The sequence below is a fragment of the Augochlora pura genome, chromosome 3, assembly GCF_028453695.1.
Source record: "Augochlora pura isolate Apur16 chromosome 3, APUR_v2.2.1, whole genome shotgun sequence".
Lineage (NCBI taxonomy): Eukaryota > Metazoa > Arthropoda > Insecta > Hymenoptera > Halictidae > Augochlora > Augochlora pura.
In genome coordinates this window covers 7,098,269-7,115,271 of record NC_135774.1, presented here as the reverse complement: position 1 = coordinate 7,115,271, position 17,003 = coordinate 7,098,269, and the positions used below count along the sequence as shown (strand labels likewise).

Here is a 17,003-nt window from a genome sequence, read left to right as displayed (position 1 = left end):
ATCAGCGACTTGGTTCGAGGTCAGTTCGGTCCGCGCACGAGCCGAGGCAGTTCGAGCCCCATCGTCCTGACGACACGGGACGGGACACGGATATATCGCCGAGCGACCGAGAGACCGAGAGACCGATATCGAGACGGCTATCGAGACAGAAACGGGCGACGATGACCTTCTGGTTGTGTCGGGTGGTGACACGGTGAGCAGGTGAGAATCAACCGGTAACCGAGTTCCCCACGAGACCGCGGACCCAACTAATCGCCAGCGAGACGAGGGATCGGCTCCGGTGATCGAAGACTGGACGGAGACGACCCGGCATCGTCGAAGACCTCGCCGAGGCAGGAACTAGTGTCCACTGTGCCAGTGCAACTCACGACCAGCGCCATCGCCACCGCCAGCACCGACATGGAGGATACGGAAGCGGAATAGTATCGTTGAGATGCCGCAAAGGAGTCTCGAGACATGAAGAGAGCGCGACCGAGGGTAAGTAGGTTTTATTGTTCCTTCTGACGGTATCGCTCCATCCTCTCCAGCGAACTGCCGCCCCGAGGGGCTACCTGTCACCGAAGTCACCGCGAGTCTCTGGCAGTCTCAGGCACCCAGAGCCGTTTCCTTCCACTAGCAGACTAATTATATTCCCGTGTTCTTACGAGTAATTAGTCGATGAATGTTCCCTCGTCGGGAACGTCCTCAAGCGAACGTCCTCAAGCGAACATCCTCAAGCGAACATCCTCCAGCGAACATCCTCCAGCGAACGCTCCTGCACGCGAAACGTTTCTTTGTTCCGATCGAGCGAGGATTTCCATCGGTCCGGCACAATCGTCTTTACGTTCGGCGCGAATTCACTCGAGATTCCGCGAAATTGAACGCGAACAAGCGTGTCTGTAAACCGCAAGGTGCGCGCTGCCAGTCCCGATGGTTCGTATTCTCGCGTGGTGTGCCGTCCGACAGGGTCTTTATTCCTCTCTGGTAACCGGATAAGTACGCGGGGGGAATCTTGGATCAGTGGTGGAATAGTTTTAATACGTATCGTATCTCTCTCGGTCGCCGTTGCTTCCCGGCTCGATCGAACAGTCACTTAACTCAACGGTGTCGAGTAGCACCGTTAAGAGATTCCGCGATGGAGGAAAGTTTCCGAAGTCGATGACTGCCCGTATCCCTATCAATCTTCGCGTAAACCACTGGTTCGATGCACTTGGTCGGCGTGTACTCCGGTTTTCCTTGCCAGCGACTCGGCCGTTCCCCATCCACCGCTCGCATAAAGTATTTTCGTTCATTGATTTATCGGATTCACCAGTTTCTCGCTTTCTCGCTCAATTGCCGTCGCTTCCCTGCCCATACCCGTGCCCGTGCCCGCCCCCGCGAGCCTTTTTGGTTCGATTTTGTCGGTGCTTCAACAACCTAGTCCCTCCTGACTGCTTCCTCCTCCCTTCTTTACCTTCTTGCTTCCCTTCTTCCCTTCTTTCTTTCTTTCTTTCTTTATTTCATTCTTCCTTTCCTTCTTTCTCTCTTCCATTCTTTTCCCACTTTCTTTCCCTCCCTTTCTCTCGGTCACCCGGCTCGTTCCTTCCTCCGGTTGTTCGTGCACCTCGTACTTCGTTTCTCTGGCCATTTCTTTTTCATCGAAGACGGAATCGCGGTTGGAATGTCGTTGGGCGTACCGGACTGCTTATCGGCGTTTCGTGCACGCAGACTATCGATTCTCGCGACAAGGGGTCGACTGATACTGCCGCCGCTCAGGCTTACTTGTAAACCAGCCTGCACGAGCTGGTAAAACGCTTCGCTTCGCTCCGCTCCATTCGTCGGGCTCGTGACAGCACGCGGCTTGTCTTCGCATACGCGCACACTGTCATGGTGGTCAACAACCTTTTCGAATGATGTCAACCTTCCCCTGGTTGCCCCAGCCACGGAGTCGCTTTCGACGGAGTTCAGCGGTAGTCTGGTGGGGGTGCCGCGAGGGGGGGGGGGGCAGGGAACTAGGGGGTCGAGGGGAGACGCGAAGGGGTGGCGACTATGAGAAGCTTTTCCCTTGGCTGGCACGAGAAACACAGGTACGCGTGCACGCCGTGATTTTGCTAATCGATGTTAGGCAGTTTGGCTGTCGGCGGTGCACGGTTTTCGGGCACGTTCAGAAGAATTCTAGCCGGCTGCGGCCGTCGACGTCGAGTTTCGAAAGTTCGAGAATTTGGCGGTTCGGATCATGAGCCGATCGTGCAACAAGCTCTTGCGAGAGACCCGGCGTACACGTCGATATCCTTATTAGGGGCTATTCTAGTGGAAATTGCGTTTTTGCTGAACCCCACGCGGGTTATACTTCCTATGCGAAACGCGAGCAGTAAGGCATGAAAGTATACGAGCGCTTATCAAAGGAGAACTACTTTTTCAAAATTGAACCGACTGGCTTGAATGATTTCTTTGGGATTTTAGGCGCAATAGTTTCATAGAGGATGGCTAATGATTTATTTTCTGATAATATCGTTCATAATTAATATCTATGCAACACCAAATTCGCATAAATTATGAATTGCAATACCTGTATAATGTTAAAACAATAATGTTCTATAATAGGATGAGGCGTGTCGATCGGTTAATTACACTCGTTATAATTTTCAAATTATTAAAATTTCACGTATCTAGTATAAACTTCAACGATTATGTATTCATCTGTATTAAACTTCATTGCACTAGATTGCACGGTCATTAATTCTCATCGGTGCGAGAAACGGATAATTAATATTACAATCGAATCGATTTTTATCCTGTTCCTTATTAAGTGTACTGTATCTTACAGTTTTTATTTAATACTTATGCATACGGGGTATCCCACCTTGAATTTTTCACGATTTTGAACTATTTAACAAAAATTGATTAGTTTTTAATTGGCTGTACAGTGTAGCCAAAAAATTACAAATTTTTTTCTTCTATAATTGTTAAGGTCACGTTTACTTTTTTTTTATATGGCATTTTATATTTTTTACTTAGTAATCAAGATAGAAATGTAATATCTAGTCTTAATAATGAACACAAGTTATCAAGAGTGTCATGAGAAGATCATAATATATTCCTGTTAAGTTAAAAATATAATGTGCCATTTTAAAAATCGATTTTAACAGTTGGCAAAAAATAGCTTTTTGACATTTTTTTGTTGCACATATAGTCAATTGAAAACTGATCAACTTTTGTTTAAAACATTATTTTGACAACGTAGGAAAGTACATGAAAAATCGTGATGTGAGATACTCTATATATGAATTATGATACATTATTTTGATAGAATAAAAAAGCAATTTTAACTCACCGCTGTCACGCTACCTGTGCGAAACACGTACAGTCAAACTTCACTAAATGTTAGTAGATAATGACTCAGAAATTGTTTCGAATTTGAATTGATTAGAATGATAAACGAAATAAGAAACTTTTATGCAAATGAGTTCACGTAAGAAGAGATTTGTACCTATGACAAATTCATTAAATTCAGCATCATCGTATATATTTTCTGTATAATCATGTAGCAATATGTAAACGGAACATTATAGTGACTCAAAACGTAATTTATGCAAGAAAACTAATCGATCGATGATATACTGTTTACAATTGTAGGAATTATTGTAGTAATTGTAGGAATGTACAAACGATTTTATTTGAACATTTGTGCTGGTTAAAAATAATATTTTCTTAATATGTACTGGAAATAATTATTTGAAACAGTATTTTATGTGTCTAAATTTGTATTAATTATTTGAAATTCTACTTCTTATAATTGATATTTATGATTGAAAACAAACCTTCTGAAACAGTACAAATGAATACTGTTTTGAAGAATAAGATTTTTTCAGATTTCCCTAAATTAATGATCGTAATTCAAACATTCAACATCTGTTTGCTTTTAACAATGTACATACAGTCCCGGACACATGTGTGTTATCTTTAATTTGTTAGAGGTAGCTTCGAGTTCGTTATTTTTGAAAAACTAATACATAAACGTAACGTCGCAAAAAAAGAATTTGATATGGAATTGGGTCATCCTCTTTGATTTTCACTCTAGACGACACAAACAGGTAAATTTGGAGGGTGAAATGATAGCACGCTCATAAAAATACCTATCACTATATGTTATCACTTTGCTCAATATGTTACAATAACAATGTATTTCAAAATGTATATAGTTAGGAATTATTATGAAGATGTATGTGATGTATTCATTCATATTTTGATAAATTAGGAAAATAGGGAAAAAATAATTGTTGTCGTGTATGATACTCTTCGTAGCGAACAACTTTCGTTCCAGAAATTTCTTAAAGAATATTGCAGTGAACGAAAAAAATTGAGGTGAAAGAATTAAATGTCACAACCTGTATAGAAATTCGTGAGAAAGGTGAAAAACTTCAACGCGTTGACTGGCGTGTTACTCGTTTTCTTTCTTTTTTAAGGAACTGTTCGCTCAGAAGGGAAAATCTATTTTAGCACTGATAGATTAAGCATGGTAAAGTGGCTTACGATCTGCGAAATGCAAGAGGATTGACAGAGTAATTAATATCATAAATCTTAACTGCTTAATGTAGGGGTTGATAAAATCCGTGAGATAATCTCCGGCTTCTCGAAGCTTTAGCAACCAGTTGTTATTGTTTATTTGGATGTTTTGATGGCGAGGGTAAACTCTAATGTTGGTTTTCGTTTTATGCAAGAAATTGCTTTGACTGTATTTACCATAACCGTTTGCGGTTAAATCATCATTGATTTAATCGACGATTACATTAAACTTTCGAAGATAAAATCATATATTTCGGAAGTCAGATGTCTCGTGTACATTGTATAATATTGTAATAAGTGCACCTATGTGCAAAATGTGTAAGGATTTTTTGAATATACATAAACAATTCGATTTTATCGTTTTACTAAAATATTGCTTTCCTAAAAATAATTTGTACAATCAATTGTATGCAACGTTATAAACTGTTTCCATTAACCACTCAATTGTTGAATTTGTACATCGTACAGGCAAGAGCTATATTGTATAATTTGTCGTATTTATAAAAAGTTTGATCTGTCATGGTCTTTATATAATTTATAATTAGAATATTATGCACATAAGTATGTTATACTATAACCTCAATAACATTTATATAATACAAACGCAATACAAAACCATGAAATTATATAAACCATAAATTTATATATTATGAATATATTTATTCAAGTTTAAATTTTGCTTCGTCCTATCTCTAATTAATGAATTTCTTAGTTATAAAATATACCTAATTTTTTTATAAATTGGAAACCCATGGTTGCTTAAGTATTCTATAGTTTAAAAGATCGAGCATTTCCATATTGAATTGAAAATTTGGATCGACGCGATTGCTTTTCCAAACATATTATAAATTGTGTTTCACTATTTCTGTGATACATATGTTTTTATATGAATCTAGTACATCAGAAATTAACAAAAATCGTACGTACCATTTGCAACGCGTCATATTTTCAGTTTCTATAGTTCGAACCGTTACTTTAGATAAACAATATCTGACAAGTGTCGTAATTTATTTCATCATTTCCAATGATTTTAATTGTTGTTTTTGTAAGCGTTTAACATTTAAACGAAATTCATTGCACAAATACTTGTCCTGCCTATTAATTACAACATTACTTACAAATTCGTGTTTACAGTCTCTTAAACACTAAATTATTTGATTGAAACGTTTGTATGTATGTTATTATTATATTTATTCTCCTCGTCCTATGCTAATACTAATGTGCAACACTTGTATGCACAGCTCAAAAGCGTCATAAAATACAGGAACCGCGTCAGCCTGGCAATTACAAACGGTATTGTATTTGCAAAATACGAATAATTGGTATAATACATTGCTTATGAAGCAAATAAAACATTGTTGTGCACTATAGTTTCTTGCTTTTGTCGAACGATAAATTAACCCATTGCACTCTGGGCTATTTAACTCTAAAATAAAGACATTTATTTCAACCTTACCCTGTATTCAAACAGCTCATAGAAGACTTTTATTGAACTCTTGAAAAATAGTATAACAATTTCTAGTGGTGACTTAGACTCGCTATTTGAATGCAAAAGATTAACAACAATGTGTTTTAAACTTTAGTTGTATTAAAATGTACTAGGAAATAATCATTGCGAAACGTTGATCAAATGTAAACTTATAATCTGATTTTAATATTTAATATTATAATGTTATTCTTATATTGTTTATACGCATATATTATATATACGTTATTGATTTATTATATTAATATATATGTTATGTATTATATATAATATTATATTGTACATTATATTATAATTCAATGTCGTTATAATCTAATAAACAGGATCCGTAAATAATGGTACCTACAAATATGTCGCGATATTGCATACATAATTTTGGAGAAAATCCTGCGTGCAATTTGATCGAAATTGTTACATTTTATGCGTTCAAATAATAGATGTTTGTAGATATTGCAAGTTATTCAACAGTCGAGCTTGTTACGTAGAATTTTATTCTTTGTATTTCTGAATTATTCGCTGCTTCATACTTTACGTAATCAATCACTCTGTTAATTAAACTTTCAATCGTAAATATCTGTCTAGACGCAATTAAAGTTGGATAATGGTAGTCCGACACAAGTCGTTATCGAGTAAACATGAACTGAATTCAATGTTGTCCGGTTCGAATGTTACGATTCTATGAACTGGACCCATACAGGATGTCCCATTTAAGCTGAGATTGTAATAAATATGGTAGACATGCCACTAAAAAAAGAAAACAATAAATTGACACTTGTTCATTAGTATGTCTAGTGGTGTGTCAAATATAATAGCACTGTTCTTTTAATGCCTGAACGATTTCAAAGTTATTGCAGGACCATCTTGCTTTTTTTCATAAACCTATACTTTGTTTTATTTTTGAATCATATCGTATGTAAAAGAATGCACATGTTCTGTTTTAAACATTTCTTTGCAATAAGATGTTTTTAAATAGAATAAAATACACTCCAAAAGAAAGTAACGTTGCCATTGCAATAGAAAAACAAAATTAATTTTGACATAAACATGAAGAATCAGCTAAATATCTTTAAAAATATTAAACTTACAAAACAATATGCCAAACAAAAGTTGCGCATTTTTTCATGTACAATATGCTTCCGAAAAATACATAGGTTTATGATAAAAAAGAAACAAGATGACCCCGAAATTACGATGAAAATGCCTACCCATTAAAAAACCAACAGTGTCATTTGACTCCTCGCTCAAAATACTAAAGTATAGGTGTCATTTCGTTCTTTTTTTTAATCACGTGTCTACAATATTTTGTATAATGGGGTGCCCTGTACATAATTACGTGTACAAATGAAAATATTTCAAATTATTTGAAGTTATTATTGTAGCAGCAGGTAATCCATTGCTAAAAATGTTTCTCCTATCATAAATCCAATGAATACAGACCTATACTTTTGGAAAACTTCCCGAAAAAGCGGCTGCGATTCAGTTTCTCAGTTAAAAGCCGCGGTAAAATCGAAAAATTTATTTCTACATTGGTAAGCGATATTCGATGTGCCTTAGACCCATTTCAATACAAAGCTGACACGCGCGGAGCGTATATCAATGTAGATTTTCATGAATTCCTCGCATGCTTCGTATCGTAACACGTGCGTTACTTATAGAATAGGTTTTACATCGAAAAGATTGATCACGTTCTTCCAGCGAGGATGAGTACCAATTATAAGTTCCCGAAATGTTGAAATCTTCTTTTCATCCAAGTAAATAGCAAATTGATGAGTTTTTTTCGCCTTACGGATTCCTTGCTGTTCACACTATTATCTAGAATCTACGATTTCGTACTGTAGTCGCTCTGTAGACTAATAAATCAACGAGGGTAATAAAATTTCGTCACGTGAAGTTTCATTTTCGAGGACACAGATCGAACATTTATCTTCTTCGTGGACTTTGGCACGCGAAGGGTTGACATATCTAGACAATAGTCGATGTATCCGTTGTCACAAATCCATTTTACATCGGCTCTGCGCTCTTACAATTGTTAGTCAGTTGAAATAATAATTGCTATAAAATTATCGTGTATATTGAAACCGTGCCAAGTTATTCTCAATTTTTGTTGCAATTCTATACTTTTATAATGGCGTAATGTAGGACGAGTCGTAATCAAAATTTTATAATATTAATACTATAACGTAATTTTATAGCCTAAGTGTAACTCCATTGGAAATTAATTAATTAATTATCTAACACGAAGAGTGTGAATGCGTCGAAATTATAAGTCAATATATATTTTATGCAACAAAGAAGAGGACGAGTTAATAAAAATATGTTTTAGTACTAATGCGTTGAGCCACCTTTATGCTTTAATACTATACAGGGTGGGTGGGAAAACATAGCTCAGCCGTCGAGAGAATGATTTAACATGCAAAAATACGATGTTGAAAAGGAAAATAATACTTTTCTATTCCAGATTTTATTTTTGGAGAAAAAATAGGTTGAAAAATTACACAGTTGAATAGGAACCAAATGGCGTATCTGATTATTACATACCCATTCTACTTCCCGTTATACTAAAAGCTATACAAACCTGATAAATTAAACTTATTTTTCTCAAGAACGCAGTCTTAGATAAAAATATGTTACTATATGTTTCAACTTATTTTTCCATGAGGAATCGCTTCATGACCGGTTATAGCACAATTTTTCACCAACTCTGTATAATATACAGGCTGTCTAGTGGTACAACTGGATAGAGATTGAGTCTAAGTTAAAAAATAAGTCGTTAAAGAACATTTTTTCATTTATGGTTCTGGTTTCAAGAAAAATGAGTTGAAAGATGCGTCACGTTTGCGTAGCTTTGTACTATACCAAGAAGTAGAATTGGAATGCCATGATCAGACGCGCCACTTGACTCCTATTCAATAATATTATTTCTTCAATCTATTTTTTCTCGAAAACAGAGCCTTAAATGAAAAAATGTTATTCTCCTTCTCAGCATATTTTTCTATGGAGATTTATCCTCTTGCCGGTTATACTACCAATTACATAACACCCTGTATACATATAAAAGAATGTTACATTTTGTACATAATAAACTTCGATTTTTATATTCTTCATATAAAATTATCCTTTTTCAGTGTCTTCAGCACAGCATATTGTTAACAACATATTAATGTTTGTAAGTCGCGTGTCTCTGAATCGAACAATTTATATTTTAATTGGTAAACTTTCAACTATTAGGTAATTAAGTATGAAATGCATAAATTTTGTAGTAACCTGATACAATAGAGTATGCTTTTCATACTCAATGTACCAATAATTTAATATCAACTAATTTATTAATTCATACTAATATTAATTTCATAACACAGTAAAGTGAATTTATACCGGATTGAACTAAAAGAAAAACGAAAGATTAACGAATATTAATGAAAAGTAATGCATTAAAGTTGATAGAAAAGTAATAATCAGTCCGTGGAGGTTTATTTATTTGTGGCACATAAATCCCCATAATTGCATACACATTACTTACGTTCATTAACGAATACAATGTAGTTTTATTTTTTTTTCTAATTCGATAAAAACAATAAAGATCGACGACTTTCATTTGATTTCTGTGTCATTAAATTCTTGTATAAAAATGTAAATTCGTACAAAGCGTCACAGTCTACTTAATAAGAAACGGAAGGAGACAGCCTAACCAACACTTCACAGTGCACGCCGCATTAGATGACCTTTTTAGTTCAATTTGCTAAAAGAGTGTGAGGTTCTCACAAAATCCAAGGAATATGAAACGTGAATCATTAAAGTTATCATTGTATGAACGCCATTCGGATAGACGTAATCAAAAATAAATTTGTATAAACTTCGGTTATTAGAAAAATGGAATTCAAATAGTCGCTTATCAAGTGTGCCATCAAAATTTGATTATTATATTATTAATAAAAAAATAAATATATGTCATAAATTAAAAAATAAATATAAATTATAAGGTTTCTAGAATCATTTTATACATTAGTTACTTTCTAGTAGAGATGAGATGTGAATATATATATATAATTTCAAATGAAGTGAAAATATTATAACTGTGATAATTAATGAAAAGGAAGTATTGCAGTTTCTAGAAATAATGAGGAGAATAAACTGATACCGAATACATCGAGGTACCGATATGAAACTTCCGATAGAAAATAATTCTCGCGGAAGTATTTGACAAGCAATTTTTTTCTTGCTGTCGCTGTCGTGTCGGTTGGGTGCTAACAACCCTCAAACGCGGATATGAACACATATTTGATCGTATATCTCGGAAACTACGGGAACAGGAACATTGTTATAAATGAAAACTTTGTGTATCGCTCAATGAGAAACCTAGTTTAATAAAATTTGATAAAGCTCCGTTTATTGAACGCGTTAAGTGCCGCGTCGATCATGTATTGATGTTACTAATTTTTTTAAATATGCTCAATGAAATTTAATTTAGTCGTCCACTTTTTAGACCCACTATAATCAATCTAAACATTTCAGAACCCCTGATAATACGTATTTAACCAGAAGCAATAAGTAACCACTTAATTTGAAAGACGAGAATGTTTGCGTCTAAAATGCTGCGACGTAAATATAAAAGTATTGACATTTTTAAGTGGTACATATATTGAATACAGCAGTGAGAATAATTGTAGATTAAAAGTAACTTTTACATTATTACTGTTATTTAAACAAAAGTTAAGAAAATGTCAAACTTTTAAAATATTAAAAATATTAAAAAATAAGAATATAAAAGTAGTTTCCCTTATTATTTTTGTTCAAACGGCAGCAAACATGTCAAAGTTACTATGAATTTATAATTACTCACAACACTGTAGATAGCTTTCTTTAATTGAGACATACTTTATATTTTACAAAAGTCACATTTTTCCGAACGATAATGTATTGCTTCGCCATTTTTATTGCTATCTTCTGCCTTTATTTTAGCGGGTTAATATCTCTGCTTTACTTACGAAGTACTGTAGTAGAAATTGACCAATTTCGGTCTTGACTATGGAATTTAAATATTATTTACCATCCATAATTATTTATCCTGGTTGTTTTCGAGACTATTTCAAGGTTTTTCACATTTAAATTGAAATTGTAAAATTGATAAAAACAAACTGACACATTTCCTTTAGAATTTCGAGTGAGGAGTCAAATGACTATAAACCCATATTTCATATTTTAAAGTCATATTCTACATAAAAAAAATACACAACTTTTGTTTAAACCATATTTTTGTAATTTGATGTTTTTCTTTATTTAGTTGAAAAACAAAATTATCTTTGACATAAAGTAAAGAATCAGCTAAATATTAAAAAAATATTGAACTTATAAAACAATGTTCTACACAAAAGTTGTGCATTCTTTTACGTAGAATATGATTCCAAAATAAAAGATGTAGGTTTATATTTTTTACGAGATATTTTACAATCTCAATTTAAATATGGCATCCTATATAATCCGAAATCTTTTTCCGCACCGCGGAAGTTTATTAAACTACTACACAGTTAATCGTGGAATTATTTGAGCACATGATATATCCGAGAGAATGTAAATTTGCAACTTTTAACCCGAATATCAGCGGAATTCGAAAATAATTCATGAACATTTACAGGTGGTTACGATACATTCAATATAAGCTCGTATTTACGATGGTTTGTAATTATTGGAATGCAAGCGACATTATTATTTTTAGGTGTTTCTTTGTATTTAATACGTGTAGGAAATGTTTATCGCATTTTTCGTATGATTTAAAAGAGAGTAGGAATTAAATGTACCTCCATCTTGAATTTTATGTTTCGTATGATCGCAATGAATGTGGCTACACGGAAAATATTTTCATTCATTTGACAGGGATTGTAATAAAGAATTAAATTGTGTAAGCTTGGGTCAACAGATTATTTATTTCTGTAAAGAATGAAAAAGCATTCGATCTATTCAGACAAATACCTTCGAAACCGTTGCTGATACTAACAGATGTTTCGTAATCTAATATTAACACTTTGCCGTTCGTACGCCTGGTATAAATTTTTTCGCTTAGAAAAACAGGAATTTTATTCATTTTTTAATAATTTTGTGAAGTTTAAAATATTAATAATAATACACGCGTCTAATAAACGCTTTCTAAACTCTATCTTTTCTTGTTAATGCATTAAATTCAAGCTCTATTTCTTATTATACTGCGCAGTTGTAACAAACATCTGTAGATCAAATACGTTGCAGTAAAAGCATTTAAAGAATTTGAAAATATTGATGCATTATTTTCAACTTAAAAAGGTAATTTATGAAAGAAACATTTATATAGCTTTTCAATCTTGCAACTAAGGCAAATAATTTTTATTTTGCCTACAATTATTACGGGTTAATGTCATTAACAACTATACTGCGGATTTTTGTGTAAAATAAATATTTTTTACTCTGATTACATCATATACGAATTTCGTGAAGATTTATGCTCAATTTTAAAATATTAAATAATGTGAAAACTCTTCCCAACAATTCTGAAACTGTAAGTGATTCAATATTAATAAAATAAATAACTTCATACGGACCAAGGTGGCGTAGATTCGATATAAAAAAAATAATAAAGTCTATTGAAAGAATTTAGTACGTCAAATACTTTATTATTCTTTTTTCTACAAACGACACATGCAATATTGGTTTATCTCGTGCTATATACAAATAAAATATTTCTAATTAATCTTTTTTTCTCAAACATTTGACCCAAATTAAATCTCAACTAGTTTGAGATAAAATGTTGAACTACGTTTTTCAATTAGCGTAATACGTTAGATATAATTAACTCGTTCAATTTACAGTTTCGTCACATTTAATCTCAAAAGGTTTCTTGCTTTCAAAAGTTTGTCAGAGGAAAATCCATACGGTGGTAAAGAATAGAATAAAAGGGAATAAAAAGTGTTTAAAATTTTGTTTGGAAAAATATTCGACGAAATAAAAAATAAAATGAAAAATTATTTACAATTAATTTGAAATAATAAAATAATCTAAAGAAATATTATTTGTACATTGAAATACACTGAAACATGATCATTTCATATACTATGTAACCAGTCAATATGCCATTTCAGTAATCATTTTTTAATGATTTACTTGGATAATTTTCGACTCTGATGTCTGCATATGCTTAAGACAGCGTTGTTTTCAAATTATAACCGTTTCTGCACTGTTCAAATTACTGAATTGCCTTCATGGAAACTGTCCAAAATGACCTTTTGGCTTCTATTGACCCTTTGACCTGCCCAAAATTGTCAGATGTTGTTTGAAATCGCTGGTAAACCCTCTTAATGCGCTGACGAAATATGTCAACGTTATCTATGCTGTGTTATAAACCCAAAAGCTCAGCTCATAAAAAGAAGTATTGAGAAGCTGTAACAATTGTAACTCCGAAACGAGATCATATTTCATGAACTATAATTAGACTATAAATGTTTATGCAGCCCGGATGTTTATAGGAAAGAGACAAGTTTCTGGGACTTGGACAGAATTTGGTTTTATCATTACAGAATTCGAAAATATATTTTTGCATATTTTCCATATTGCGTATGTTTTATACATTATCTGTTTTTTTGTTGTACACATCTATCTTACTTCTGCATATTTTGAATGCAAGGCACAATTTATTATGATCGTCTTAAAATTCCTTTTTTGTTCGAGTACACGTCAGCTTACGAAAAAAATGAGTTATGTAATCTTATAGCTTCTTTAAAACCATTTAATTTCTGTGAAATACATTTATATATTAAAATCGAATTATATATTCGATTCCCTATATATTCTAAAAAGAAATGCTGGATTCAGAATTCTATCCAGTTTAGTAACATGTTAAGTAAAAGCACAATATTACTAAACGTACACGTATGCTTGCATCACATCCTGTGGTGTAGATAGGACATTAAATTGATTTTATATGAAAAAATATCAGAATTTAGAAAAATTACTGTAACATATTATAATGTAAATATTTTATTATTACTATAAATAGTGGCAGGTTCATTAGTAGCAGTGGTAGTATCAGTGGCAGTAGTAAATAATGCAGACAAGAAATTACCATATAGTTTCTATATTTTTTGCAAAATATACATTCCACATTCTTGAATATATATTTTGCTTATTTCAACATATAAATTTTACATAAACTTTTGCACTCTAATTACAATTAATATCATGCAAGAACAACTATTATACATTATTGTGGATAATAATATAACTCAAAGTTATAGTCTTGAAGTTACTAATATAGTATAGTCACTCTTGGTGATGCACTTTAACCCTATTCGATTCAGTGTATTTCTTTTTCAATTTACATTTTGCAATATTATTATATAATTGAATGATTCGAATCATTTCCACTTTCTAGCCTATTTTAACTATTTTCACTATTTCAATAATTATGGTATTATTTATGAATATAATATAAATCAACAAAATAACTAACTATTAGTGTAAAAGTCAATGTAGAATCTGTCTCGATATGGAACTACAAAGGGTTATGAACAAAGCACTGCAAACAACTTTCCAAACCTCATTACGTGGCAACTAAGTCATTATTGCATAATCGCGTTTGACTCAATTGAATCTCCATTCTTCTGAATTTTGATTATTCTGGTTGGTTATTCAAATTTAAGGTATGAATTACATTGAATTTTCACGAAATTATATATTCCTTCTTAACACGATATTTCTATAAATGTAATTAAACCTGTTTTCTTCGTTGATCAATGTTTATCAACAATTTGTATTGTTTTTAATTCGTTTTCAATTACGCAACGTATTGTATCAGATTATGTCGGCAGATATTCTGTGACTATTTATTACACTTTACACTTTGTTCCACTATAAAAAGAACCAATTATGAACATAGACGGAGTATGAAAATACAGTAATGTTATTCTTTAGTGACTTTTTAAATATAGTTTTTCTTTTTAGCTGTACAGTAATTTTCGTGATTTCCGATTTGATTGTATTAAGTAATAAATTAACATCTATAAATTTTGTAAACGTTCTGTTTACTTTATTAGAAATATAACCACAAGTATATATTCTCCGTAACACAATACAAAAAAAACTAATGTAGAATATAAGAATCTCAGGATAATGAGGAAAAGTCCTAGTACTTTTGAAAGGAATTTCACCTTGGCAGGTAGCCTCCAAATGGTTGAAATTAACGTTAAAATAATTTTAGTCGGTACTGACTACTGACTTCGCGAGTAAGAGGCGCAAGAGGTGTAAGAGTGGTAAGCGGTGTAAGCGGTGTAAGCGGTGTAAGCCGCTTATGTCTTATAGAAGCTAACTACTCTCCACCAAAGTGTCATGTCGCAAATAATAAACCCTTTCATTTACGGACTCAGATTTATTGTGAGGGCTGGTGGAACCAATTACATTTAAGAGAGGCAGTACATTCTATATTTTCAAGTGCCCTTGTTCATACTTACTGTTATAGTTTTTAAAATCAACGTTACAAGTACATTTACGTTTCTGAACATTGATTTTTAATTTTAACATTAGTTCAATTCAACTCAAAATGAAGCTACAAATTCTGCCTCTTTTGTTATTAAACTATTACCGCAATTGAAACGTTTTCATATATTCAAATGTATAGTAAACATTTATAATCGTTACAGAAAGAAAAGTAATTTATAATATATATTTTAATGAAACTCGTGTTTAGTTTTGTCTATAGATATGAATTTTACGAGTCAAATTGATTCACTGTGATTGTGTCATGCACGTTTGCAAAATGAAAAAAATGAAAAGATTAATTTAATTTAAGAATATGAATTAAACGACGAGGCTCGTGTCCATTTAGATCCAGTACATAAATATTTTTATTTGGCTAAAATAATAAATTCTTGTTCTAATAATTGCATTACACTTTCATACGTTCCATTAAGGTACGTAGAGTAACTGATTTCAAAATGAGTACCTTAAGTAATATAATGTATGAATTTGATAAGCAATTTTATAAATAATCTATTTTTTGTCAAATCAGTCGCCGTTCGAGTGTTTCAAGTCGTACAAATCTCACCAGTTGAATTATAACGTTCTTTAAATAGCGATGACAAAAATAGGTTTGGAACTGTATCATGTTCATTTATCATATTTAAAAAAATATTTATGACAAAGTAGACCTATCGATTTGATGTCTATAGACGCACAAATGTTATCGCGAAAAAAACCCGGTGTAAAACCAGACCAGATGTGATCTGTTATTATTTACGCGGTACCAAAACATTTTCGATGACCGTAGATAAGATTTCATCTATTTCTCTCGTCAAAAATTGAAGCGGAATCTCTGTCGCAGATATGTGACATTTGGTCCCGAACAGCATTGTATGTAACTGTTGCACGTAGTAGTAAACGTAACTTCCGTCATGATAATTGTATCATATTACTCATTAATAAATATTCTTTATGCTTATTGATAATGACAATTTGTTACGTAATACCAACAATTGATAAACAAATTTCATTTACGATATAGCTGTAGCGAAGAAACTTATTGCGACGTTAAACAAGTTGCAACTTGAAAATTATGTCCTATAGAATATACAGAGTGGTACCACGCTTTCGAGAATACCCTGTATAGGAATTCAGATACTGGAACAATAAAAAGAAGAGACTCCCTACCATTCTATGTTATAAAGATCATTATATAACATCCTGTGTCAAAGAGTTAGGTGTGAAGCAAATATACTAAAAATTCGTCTACGGATCCAAAGTGACCCGGTGTCGACTCGCGGCGCCGCTCATTTACGTCGGCTATTTAGCAATATAACAAATGAATAATACCTTTATATTTATAACACAGTGTCCATGAATTACAGATTGCAGTAATAAGAATTTTGTCGATCAGAAGATGTTGCGCGGTGCGTTACAGCGTCGACCGTATTTGATGACGATTGAATAACGCGCCTACCTCGCGATAAATTAATATGTTGAGGATAGATTTGAGGGT

The 17,003-nt window shown here is 33.1% G+C and overlaps 1 protein-coding gene across 1 annotated transcript in view; it reads left to right on the top strand.

Moving 5' to 3' along the window:
• The first annotated feature begins 408 nt into the window (after nt 1-408).
• The window catches only part of LOC144467887 (potassium voltage-gated channel protein Shaw), a 288,098-nt gene continuing 271,503 nt past the window's right edge, over nt 409-17,003 (top strand). Inside the window, exon 1 of the mRNA XM_078176874.1 lies at nt 409-477. The gene's annotated coding sequence lies outside the window, so the exon portion shown is untranslated. The remainder of the gene's footprint in view (nt 478-17,003) is intronic.